Source organism: Bidens hawaiensis, unplaced genomic scaffold (assembly GCF_021521415.1).
Source record: "Bidens hawaiensis isolate Kalapana, Puna unplaced genomic scaffold, B.hawaiensis_p1.1 tig00004857_1, whole genome shotgun sequence".
NCBI lineage: Eukaryota > Viridiplantae > Streptophyta > Magnoliopsida > Asterales > Asteraceae > Bidens > Bidens hawaiensis.
In genome coordinates, this window is record NW_027491304.1 from 1,658,365 (window position 1) to 1,671,761 (window position 13,397).

Here is a 13,397-nt window from a genome sequence, read left to right on the forward strand (position 1 = left end):
GGCCAGTTCCGGGAACTCTAGGAGCTTACGCCTAGCATCCAGCACTGAGCCTAGTGAGACTAGCCGTAGGAGTACTAGCCTGTCCTCCCCTACTAGGGTTGCCAGATCCCCCACCCCACCCGCACCACAGGCCACCCCTACCCCTCCCAGACCCGGATCCCGCCTCACGGCGCGGATCAGTGTCCCTTATGTCCCACCTACCTCTACCCCACCCAGACCTACTTTCCACAGGGGCGAGTCCTCCCGTCCCCAGCCCGAGCCTGTGCCTCCACCCGTGTGGGGTACCCCTAGGCTGGAGAGGGATGAGCGTCCCTCCTCCGAGGCTGCATGGCTCCGAGTGCTCACCGAGCAGGTGGTTGAGCACACCATCGCCTTGACGGTGGGGATCCAGAGGAGGAGACACTTGGCGGACTGCGTACTGGACAGCCAGTACGCGATTGGCCAGCTGAGGAGGGAGGGCGCATACTCCAGTGGATGATTGACCGGATGGAGACACGGATCCGGGGTTTGCTGGCGGTGTTGGTGGTGATGGTGGCAGTGTTGGTGTGGTTGGTATACCACCATGCTTAGTTATGTTAGGGTGGTAGTAGTCAGGGTCTGCTTTTTGATACTCTGTGTAAGCAGTTAGTGGCGATGCTAACATAGAGTGAATCTTGGGTAGTTATAGTACAGCCACTAGCCCATAGGGGGTCTCTTTTGGGGATATCATTGTAGATACTTTTGGTGTATCATTCAAGCACTGACCCATAGCGGGTTATGTCGAAATGATACCGATGTAGGACTGATGTATGAAAACTTAATCTATGTGATGATGTTTATGTAATATGTACTGATGTTTATTAATGAATGGAATGTGTGTTGTGTATCGAGATTGAAATTTGTATTAAGTATATGTATTTTTCTTAATGTTGTGTAGAATGGCACCAAAACGGTCAGCTCGAATGTCAGAAGTGGATGTGGATCGTCTGATTGCTCGACAGTTAGAGGCGGCGATACCGGATATAGTATCGCGCATCGCCGCCAGTATTAACAATACGACCAATCCAGACCCTGCGAGCAATCAAACGACCACCAATAATGATGGGGAACAAAATGTTAACCCTCCATCGAACGGTAACCCGATTCCGAGTAATGACGCACCGCCTAGGGTGGTCGTTACAGACAGTAATGGCCCTATACCTAGTGTAGAAACGAACCGCACTGAACCGACTCCTGCAACAAAGGGATGTTCAATCAAAGATTTTATGTTGTGCAAGCCCCTAGAATTTAGCGGGTCTGAAGGACCAAATGGGTTGGTTAAGTGGATTGAGAAAATAGAGTCTGTTGTGAACATCAGCAACTGCCCTGAGGATTACGTTGTTAAGTATGCTACCTGCACGTTCACGGACCATGCCTTGACATGGTGGAACACAGTAGTGCAAACTCGCGGTCAGGCAGCGACAAACCGCATGACCTGGGCAGAGCTCAAGGCCCTTGTACTGGAACATTTCTGCCCGAAAAACGAACTGCAGAAGTTAGAAAACGAATTGTGGAACCTGGAGATGCAGGGGGCAGACCACTTGGGTTATACGAACCGATTTAATGAATTGTCGCGATTGGTGCCATGGTTGGTCACCCCAGAGTCAAAGAGGGTTGAGCGCTATATATGGGGACTAACTCCAGTAGTAAGGAGTATAGTCAACTCTGGGGGACACAAGACGTTTGAGGGTGCGGTGACGCAAGCTGGTATCGTCACATACGATTTCGTGAGGAGTGGGTCACTGAAGGTGGCAGGAGAGTCCGCTGGGGAAAAGCGAGGTACGTATGACAATAGGATCCAGGAGAAGCAGCAAAATAAACGTGCTAGGCCCGCTGCCCAGAACTACGCCATGACTAGTTCAGGCGGAAGGCAGGAATCGCAGAAAGGGACGTTCCCTAAGTGTGGGAAATGCGGTTACCAGCATGGTGGCGAGTGCAAGGGGGTAGTGTGCCACCGATGTGGCAGGAATGGGCACTACGCACCGAATTGTAGGACAAACCTAAACAATCTGAACCGACAACCGCAACCTATCCGTGCGCAGCCACCTAGGACCCAACCAGCCTGACAGCAAAACCCACAAGGAAACCAAATGATGACCACCAGCCGTGCTTGCTTTGAATGCGGCAGCACAGATCACTTCAAGAGGTACTGTCCGAAACTGAACCAGGGAGGAAATGGGAGGCAAACCGTGGGTCAGGCATCGTCGTCCAATCCGGCGAGAGGCCGAGCATTTGTGATGGGGGCGAACGAAGCACGCCAGGACCCCAGCGTAGTGACAGGTACATTCCTCGTCTCTGATCATTACGCTTCTGTATTATTTGATACGGGCGCCGATAGAAGTTTTGTCTCCGTTAAGTTCCTATCGATAGCAAACCTCCGATTAGTGAAACCATAGAACCTTATACCGTAGAAGTCGCTAACGGTAAAACCATGATAGTTAATCAGATATTTCGGAATTGCCCTTTTATTCTGAACGATCAATCCTTCCTGATTGACTTATTACCGGCAGAATTAGGTAGTTTTGACGTAATAGTGGGAATGGATTGGTTAGCACGTAACAAAATGGAAATAAAATGTGAAAAGAAAATCGTCAAGATCCGGGTGTCGGATGACGAAGAGGTGTTAGTGCAAGGAGAGAAGTCAGGCACAATGATACCATTTATATCCCACCTCAAGGTGTTAAAATATATACGCCAGGGATGCGTGGCGTATCTAGCGAGCTTGACGGCCACAGATTCTGAGGAGAAACGGGTGGATGATATCCCGGTGGTATGCGAATTTCCACATGTTTTCCCAGAAGAACTTCCTGGATTACCGCCAACCAGACAGGTCGAATTCAGAATCGATTTAATACCTCAAGCTGGCCCTGTTGCTAAAGCACCCTACCGACTTGCACCGTCCGAGATGCAAGAATTATCGAATCAGTTGCAAGAATTGTTGGATAAAGGATTTATACGTCCTAGTCATTCCCCGTGGGGTGCACCTGTATTATTCGTGAAAAAGAAGGACGGGAGCCTTAGAATGTGCATTGATTACAGGGAGTTGAACAAGTTAACAATCAAAAATAGGTACCCTCTTCCCCGAATTGATGATCTGTTTGACCAGCTGCAAGGTGCGAGCTATTTCTCAAAAATCGATCTTAGATCGGGATACCATCAGGTTAGAATTCAGGAAGAAGATATCCCAAAAACCGCATTCCGGACTCGCTACGGCCGTTACGAGTTCTTAGTTATGCCTTTCGGGCTAACAAATGCGCCGGCAGTGTTCATGGACCTCATGAATCGAGTCTGTAAACCCTACCTCGACAAATTCGTCATCGTGTTTATTGACGATATTTTGATCTATTCGAAAAGTAAAGAAGAGCATGAGCAACACTTAAGAATAATTTTAGAGCTTCTGAATCAGGAGAAGTTGTATGCAAAATTCTCCAAGTGTAACTTCTGGTTAGAAGAAGTGCAATTCCTCGGTCACGTCGTAAACCATCAAGGAATACACGTTGATCCGAGTAAGGTTGAAGCAATTAAGAATTGGCAAGCGCCTAAATCGCCAAAGGAAATCCGCCAATTCTTAGGCTTAGCTGGATATTATCGTCGATTTATAGAGAACTTTTCCAGCATCGCCCAACCTTTAACTCTCCTGACTCAAAAGGATCGAAAGTATGAATGGGGAGAAGAGCAAGAAACGGCGTTTCAAACGTTAAAGCAAAAATTGTGCCAAGCGCCGATTTTAAGTCTCCCCGATGGAGACGATGGTTTTGACGCGTATTGTGACGCATCGCGTAGAGGGTTAGGATGCGTGTTGATGCAGAATAATAAGGTTATAGCCTATGCTTCCCGACAGTTAAAAGTACACGAGAAAAATTACACTACTCATGACTTAGAACTGGGAGCGGTTATCTTCGCACTTAAAATCTGGAGACATTATCTCTACGGTACGAAGTGCACCATCTTCACCGATCATAAAAGTTTGCAGCACATATTCGATCAGAAAGAACTGAATATGAGGCCACGAAGATGGGTCGAGTTGTTAAGCGATTATGACTGTGACATCCGTTATCACCCCGGCAAGGCTAACGTCGTAGCCGATGCCTTGAGTAGGAAAGATCGGGTTAAGCCATTGCGAGTGCGAGCACTGGGGATGATAGTCCAGTCGAATCTTTCGGACCTGATTCGAGTCGCTCAACGTGAGGCGTTGAAAGAGGAACAATTGGAAAAGGAGGGACTTTACGGCAATGAGAAGAATTTCGAACAGCGCGTGGACCCGTTTACGTTTCCGCTGCGGTTACGAGGTGTTACAGTTGTGGTGTTCCAGGTGGAGTAAGTTGTGAGACAATACCACAACTCCTAAGATGTTCTAGAAACGCATCATTGAGGTATTCACCTCCTCTATCGGAACGTAGTACTTTGATTGTTTTGTTGAGTTGATTTTGTACTTCATTTTGGAAGACTTTGAACATTTCAAAGGCCTCATTTTTGTGTCTTAACAAGAACACATACCCATAGCGACTATAATCGTCGGTAAAGGTAATGAAGTATCTTTCACCATTTCTTGTCATTGTCCTAAAAGGTCCACATACATCCGAATGTATGATACCTAATAAGTCTTTCGCCCTTTCATTTGTTCCATTAAAGGGTTCTTTGGTCATCTTTCCCAATAAACAAGATTCACATTCATCAAATGAATCAACATTTGATTTCAAAAGACTATTCTTTCGAAGTGTATGAATAAGATTCTTGTTTATGTGACCAAGACGACAATGCCAAAGAAAAGTATTACTCAAATCCATTTTGAGTCTTTTGGTGTTAGCTTGGTACAACGAGTTATCAATGTATGAGTCATCATGAATTAATTCATAAATGCCATAAAACGGCATCGCTTTAAAATAAAAGACATTATCCATGAAAACATAAATACCATTATCAACAAACTTAAAGTCATAACCAGATTGTCTTAATACAGAAACAGAGATAATATTCCTAGTCAAACTAGGGGAATATAAAATGTTTTTCAAAACAATTTCTAAACCATTTGGAAGCTTTAAAACATAATCTCCTCGGGCTTGGACGTCAACCTTTGCTCCATTGCCCATGAAGTATCTCCTTTCTTCACCTCATTTCTTCTTTTGAACCCCTGCAATGAATTGCATATGTGAGTTCCACATCTGGTATCCAATACCCATGTGTTAGAAGAAATAATATTAAGATCAATGTGAATCATGAAAGTTGTACCTGAGGTTTGCCCCGCATCCCTCTTAGCTTTCAACTCCTTGAGATAGGTCGGACAGTTTCTCATCCAATGACCTATCTCACCACAACCAAAGCACGAATCCTCAGCGCTAACCTTTAGCTTCTTTGGCTTTGGCTCCGCCTTTGCCTTTCCCTTGAACCGCTTCTTGACTTGCCCCTTACCAACAGCAACCTTTGCTTTTGGTTCCGGGTGATGCCTTTTCTTTGAGCCACCCTCATTGATCGCAAGAACGGGTAAAACCTTTTTACCCATGCCGGCCTCAGCTGTCTTAAGCATTGCGTGAAGCTCACCATTGCTTTTGTCCCATCCATTCATGTTGTAGTTCATGACGAATGTCTCAAACCTTTTAGTTAAGCCATTTAGGATTAAATCCGTGGCTAATAAGATGAAACAAATTGGGTTTCTTCCATATGACATGCATGAAGCGCTCGAACCGTTTCGAATCGCTCAACCCGAGCTTGAGTAAGGAACATTTCCTTAAGTTGGGTTATCATGTCATACGCCCCATGATTCTCGAAATCCTTTTGGATCTCGGGAATCATTGTTCCCAACATGAGGCAAGAAACTTGGACCGAATCCTCGGTGTATTTTAACCAATCCGCATAGGCATCCAAGTTATTGACATCGGGTTCATCGGGAATAGGATCGTCTAAAATATAAGACTTCTTTTCTTGCTTGAGAACAATTCTCAAGTTTCGATACCAATCCATGAAGTTGTTAAAGTTTAGACGATCCTTATCCAGAATGGATCTTAGTGATAGATTATGCACGTGTGGGATAATTGCGTTCGGTGCGTTGTTTGCGGCCATCTAAAAGAATTTTAACAAAGTTCAAATTAGTTTTTTCGATATTAATAAAATTTTAACCTTTAATACCCTTTAAATGTCTCCAAGACAATTATTGATTAAAATCTAGAACCCAACGTTTCATTCAAATAGTAGTTAGGTGACCTTTATTGTAGGCTATTCGAATTAACAAGGTAGTCAACGTTTGACAATTGCAACCCTTTGCAACTTCTAGTTTTATGGGATCGGTTAAACATCATATGTTTAGTTGGTATGTTAAATCCCGTCAACACCTTTGAACGCCATGTTAAGGTGATCCTATAGTCATGGTTTCACATCAATTTTTCCTACTTATACACACGTGTGAGTTTACTCATACAAGTGGTTAGGTGATCCTAATGCCAAAAGTACTTGTAAAATCACTTTAAGATCAAAAGTTTTCTTAAAAGTGCTTAGGTGATCCTAACTCACTTTCAAGTCTACAAGTGACTTAAGTGTCATATAAAAGGATGGTGTTTAACTTGTTTTTAAAAAGGGATTTTAGTTTTCTAAATTCTAGATTGGAAAACTATTTATTGTACCTTTCATTTGCATGCATTCAAATGTATGGTACTTAGCTGAAAAACCCATTTTCAAAGTTCCAATTAATAAAACCCATTTTTATTATGAAATCATTAGTTATTAATAAAACCAATTTTTATTACCTAACGATTTCTAAGGAACCAATTTTATGCTAGTTGATTTTAAGTTGTTAAGCAAACCATATTGCAAATAATACGTAAATCAACCATGCAAGCATAAAATATACACAACCACAAGTTCATAACCATAGCCTCCTAATATTGACCACACTTGTTGACCGAAGACAAGTGTGTCAAAAAGTCTCTCCTAAGGGACCCAAAAGAACATGCACTTGTGTCGGTGAACTCCCACTTGATTCCGCATCCATATGCTCCAAGTGTTTACTCCCGGTGTTGTGGTCTTCATCATTTTATTTGGGCTTCCATCCATGCATCTTCTTTTACAAAATATATCCTAATACATTTTTCTAGTAAAAGAAATACATCTAATCTACTTATTATTACAAGCCATATGAATGAATAAATAGATTACAAACCCAAATAAATATTACAACCAAATCGAATGAACAAACAACCAACACAATCATTCAACCAAACACAAGGCCATGGCTAGGTTATGAACATCTATTACACATCCAAATATGCAATAATACAAGACCAAAATGGTTCCCCTTTTTGCCTCAAAACTTTCGGCCAAAGCTTAAGCAAACCGAAAGTTTCGGGTTTTGTCCAAACAAAGTAAACAATCATCCAAATGACTTGGTTTTTCAAGATTACCACATGCATGTAAAGTATAACCTTGAAAAACCATGGGGTAACCAAACCCCAAAAAGTTTCGGCCAAATGGTGAAACCCAGCATAAACCCGAAAAATTTTGGGTCTAATGAAGCATGCATTCGTATAAGCGGCTCTTGATGCCATTGTTGGGTTTTAACAAGATTATCAAAGTGATAAAATCCCTATTTTACCAAAAACGCAGCGGATATAAAAGTTTTAAATCTTGTTAATATGATATGTATAAAACCAATTTTAAACATGCAAAACCTAAACCCGGATCCAAATACGAATTACACACTATCAAATACATGCATGTCACTATAAGTCCATGCATGTTACTACTACCTTTCAATATGACAAAACCGGGTGAAAGAGATGATGATTGAAAGGTAAGAACTTGAATATGGAAGCTCCTCAAGCTAGCATACCCCAAATTCAACAACACACCACTTCTAGCTAGGATTTGCACTTGAAATTTTCTTCTTTTCTTATGTTGGATGAAAATACCCAAGAGAGGAAGAGAGAAAAGTTTACTTGGAAATTATGTGTGGTATGAAAGAATGAAAGAGAAAGACTTGGTTTTATTTAAAGGTATTTTTCTCTCCACCAATAATAACCATTGCATGTCTCCACTCAAACATATAATAATATTACATTTGAAAGAGTTATTATCTTTTTTCTCTTTTATAAAACTTTAAACATATATATATATATATATATATATATATATATCCATACATATATATACTTTTATAAGTTTATAACTTATAACTTATAAAACCTATTATATGTTAAGAGACATGCTTGGTTATTATTATTCACATATTGTTATTTAACCAACTTAAATAACACTATGTAAAGTTCTTTCATAAAACATAAATCATCCATATGATTTGTTTATTACACAAGTACATTTTATTTAGAAACCCCTTTCCAAATAACTCAAGTGTTAATATTCATTTGTTATGATCACAATCATATATGAACGAATATTATCGGTGTTTGTCTAGCTTGTTATTGGGTATGACCCGACTTGGATCATAATGTACTAGCCACATCAATTTAATATGTCTCTTGGGCAGACCGAGTCCAACAGAATCTTCAACACATTAATAAACAATCTAGATTCAAACCGAAATCCATACTTCGATAAAACATGGAATACAAGTCCAAGTCCTAACCAAATTCAAGGTTGAATAAGCTTTCAAGGTCGAATAAGTTTCAATTTTAATCTAAAAAGCTATATTTTCCTCTTGAGAGTAAATATCAAATGATTTTTCTTCACAGTTTGTACTCGGATCACCAATCATGGGAGGACTGTATACATAATAAAGGGAGGATGTACGGATTCCAAATGAGCTCTAAACTCCGGTCCCCATTTGCAAAATCACTCAATTTCGTCTGCCTTGGACAATTCAAAAGAGACCCGATCTCAGCATCTAAATGAAGCATTTGTGCATAATCATGTTTTTAGATTATAAAGCATAGAAATTAGCCATTTCAAAAAGAATAGGATTCAAACTGTCAAACTTGTAAAGTTATGGGTTAAAACTAGAAAATGATGAAATTTTTGGTATAACGAATGAAACTAATAGATTAACGAATGAAGCAGTGATTTTGGTAACGAATGGGTTTATAGTTTTGGTAATGAATTAGTTTAAAAGTCTCTCGAATGGTGAAGAATGATAAAGTTTACTGCTCACACGAATGATACATTCACGAATAAAGTTTGGGTAACGAATGATCACGTGAATGATACGGAATAAGATTTGGGTAACCAATATGATACTGCAGATGTAAAATATGTGGTAGTGTAGACGAATGATCAGAGTTATACCTCAATGACACGTGTCAAAATCGGTTACTACTATTCATATGAATGATCAATTACGAGTAACGAATCTATATTCATACATAACAAATCGTCATTCGAATCTTCAACACATTAATAAACAATCTAGATTCAAACCGAAATCCAGACTTCGATCAAACTTGGAATACAAGTCCAAGTCCTAACCAAATTCAAGGTTGAATAAGCTTTCAAGGTCGAATAAGTTTCCATTTTAATCTCCAAAGCTATATTTTCCTCTTGAGAGTAAATATCAAATGGTCTTTCTTCACAATATGTACTCGGATCACTAATCATGGGAGGACTGTATACAGAATCAATGGAGGATGTACGGTTTCCAAATGAGCTCTAAACTCCGGTCCCCATTTGCAAAATCACTCAATTTCAAATGAGACCCGATCTCAGCATCTAAATGAAGCATTTGTTGTATAATCATGTTTTTAGATTATAAAGCATAGAAATTAGCCATTTCAAAAAGTATAGGATTCAAACTGTCAAACTTGTAAAGTTATGGGTTAAAACTAGGAAATGATGAAATTTTTGGTATAACGAATGAAACTAATTGATTAACGAATGAAGCAGTGATTTTGGTAATGAATGGGTTTATAGTTTTGGTAATGAATTGGTTTAAAAGTTTCTCGAATGTAAAGTTTACTGTTCACACGATCGATACATTCACGAATAAAGTTTGAGTAAGGAATGATCACAATAATGATAAGGAATAACGTTTGAGTAACCAATATGATACTGCAGATGTAACAAATGTGGTATTGTAGACGAATGATCAGAGTTATACCTGAATGACACGTGTCAAAATCGGTTACTACAATTCATATGAATGATCAATTACGAGTAACGAATCTGTATTCATACATAACAAATCGTCATTGGAATCTTCAACACATAAATAAACAATCCAGATTCAAACTCAATTCCAGACATCGATCAAACTTTGAATACAATTCCAAGTCCCAACCAAATTCAAGGTTGAATAAGCTTTCATGGTCGAATAAGTTTCCATTTTAATCTCCAAAGCTATATTTTATTATTGAGAGTAAATATCAAATGGTTTCTCTTCACAGTTTGTACTCGGATCGCCGATCATGGGAGGACTGTATACATAATCATGAAGCATTGGACAATTCAAATGAGACCCGATCTCAGCATCTAAATGAAGCATTTGTTGCATAATCATGTTCTTAGATTATAAAGCGTAGAAATTAGCCATTTAAAAATGTATAGGATTCAAACTGTCAAACTTGTAAAGTTATGGGTCAAAACTAGGAAATGATGAAATTTTTGGTATAACGAATGAAACTAATTGATTAACGAATGAAGCAGTGATTTTGGTAACGAATGGGTTTATAGTTTTGGTAATGAATTGGTTTAAAAGTCTCTCGAATGGTGAAGAATGATAAATTTTACTGTTCACACGAATGATACATTCACGAATATAGTTTGAGTTACGAATGATCACGTGAATGATAGGGAATAAGATTTGGGTAACCAATATGATACTGCAGATGTAAAATATGTGGTAGTGTAGACGAATGATCAGAGTTATACCTCAATGACACGTGTCAAAATCGGTTACTACTATTCATATGAATGATCAATTACGAGTAACGAATCTGTATTCATACATAACAAATCGTCATTCGAATCTTCAACACATTAATAAACAATCTAGATTCAAACCGAAATCCAGACTTCGATCAAACTTGGAATACAAGTCCAAGTCCTAACCAAATTCAAGGTTGAATAAGCTTTCAAGGTCAAATAAGTTTCCATTTTAATCTCCAAAGCTATATTTTCCTCTTGAGAGTAAATATCAAATGGTTTTTCTTCACAGTTTGTACTCGGAACGCCGATCATGGGAGGACTGTATACATAATAAAGGGAGGATGTACGGATTCCAAATGAGCTCTAAACCCCGTACCAAATTTGCAAATCACTCAATTTCATCTGCCTTGGACAATTCAAATGAGACCCGATCTCAGCATCTAAATGAAGCATTTGTTGCATAATCATGTTCTTAGATTATAAAGCAAAGAAATTAGCCATTTCAAAATGTATAGGATTCAAACTGTCAAACTTGTAAAGTTATGGGTCAAAACTAGGAAATGATGAAATATTTGGTATAACGAATGAAACTAATAGATTAACGAATGAAGCAGTGATTTTGGTAACGAATGGATTTATAGTTTTGGTAATGAATTGGTTTAAAAGTCTCTCGAATGGTGAAGAATGATAATTTTACTTTTCACACGAATGATACATTCACGAATAAAGTGTGAGTAAGGAATGATCACATGAATGATAAGGAATAAGGTTTGAGTAACCAATATGATACTGCAGATGTAACAAATGTGGTATTGTAGACGAAGGATCAGAGTTATACCTCAATGACACGTGTCAAAATCGGTTACTACTATTCATATGAATGATCAATTACGAGTAACGAATCTGTATTCATACATAACAAATCGTCATTCGAATCTTCAACACATAAATAAACAATCCAGATTCAAACTCAAATCCAGACTTCGATCAAACTTTGAATACAATTCCAAGTCCTAACCAAATTCAAGGTTGAATAAGCTTTCATGGTCGAATAAGTTTCCATTTTAATCTCCAATGCTATATTTTATTCTTGAGAGTAAATATCAAATGGTTTTTCTTCACAGTTTGTACTCGGATCGCTGATCATGGGAGGACTGTATACATAATAAAGGGAGGATGTACGGATTCCAAATGAGCTCTAAACCCCGTTCCCCATTTGCAAAATCACTGAATTTCATCTGCCTTGGACAATTCAAATGAGACCCGATCTCAGCATCTAAATGAAGCATTTGTTGCACAATCATGTTCTTAGATTATAAAGCATAGAAATTAGCCATTTAAAAATGTATAGGATTCAAACTGTCAAACTTGTAAAGTTATGGGTCAAAACTAGGAAATGATGAAATATTTGGTATAACGAATGAAACTAAAAGATTAACGAATGAAGCAGTGATTTTGGTAACGAATGGGTTTATAGTTTTGGTAATGAATTGGTGAATAATGATAAATTTTACTGTTCACACGAATGATACATTCACGAATAAAGTTTGAGTAACGAATGATAACGTGAATGATAGGGAATAAGATTTGGGTAACCAATATGATACTGCAGATGTAAAATATGTGGTAGTGTAGACGAATGATCAGAGTTATACCTCAATGACACGTGTCAAAATCGGTTACTACTATTCATATGAATGATCAATTACGAGTAACGAATCTGTATTCATACATAACAAATCGTCATTCGAATCTTCAACACATTAATAAACAATCTAGATTCAAACCGAAATCCAGACTTCGATCAAACTTGGAATACAAGTCCAAGTCCTAACCAAATTCATGGTTGAATAAGTGTAACGCCCTGAAATTCGATTAGTAAACTAAGATCGTGAAATCATCGGAAACTATAGACTTTGGGTTCTGGACGATAAGTTCTGAACCCATATCATTGGAAAAATCTGTTTTTATCATTTAAAATGTTTATTTCATAAAACGACATTTACGCCTGAAAAATATTAATTTTTATGCTTTCGAAAAATAAAATGTTTTTATTTAAAAAGATTTCAAATAATTATTCGAAAAATGATTTTATAAAAGTTTTGCTGAAAAAGTTTTAGTTTGTTTAAAAACTTATGAACTCGACTAGTCTTGACCCGTAGGTAGCCTAAACCCGAGTCACCCGAGTATTTAAGCGGGAAATCAAGTGTTCTTGCACCACCTCTTTCATTTTCACCAACACTTTCACAAAACCCACCCAAACACTCTCATTCTAGAGAGAGAAACTTGAGAGAGAAGTCTTCAAACTTCAAATCCGAGTCCACAAATCTGTTTGTTGTTGTTTTTGGTAAGATCTTCTTGAAAATCATACGTTTTTATCATCAAATCCGGCCCCGAATCGAGCAAAAACCCCAACTTTTGTGTCAAGTGTGTTCTTGGTCAAAAACCGTCATTTTTGGTGTCAAAATGCAAGTTTTTGTTGTTATAAATACTAGGAATCATTAGGTCTTTGAATTCCGAGCATTTCCATGTATAAAACATCAATTTTGGTCGAAAAATCACAAAAATCGCGATTT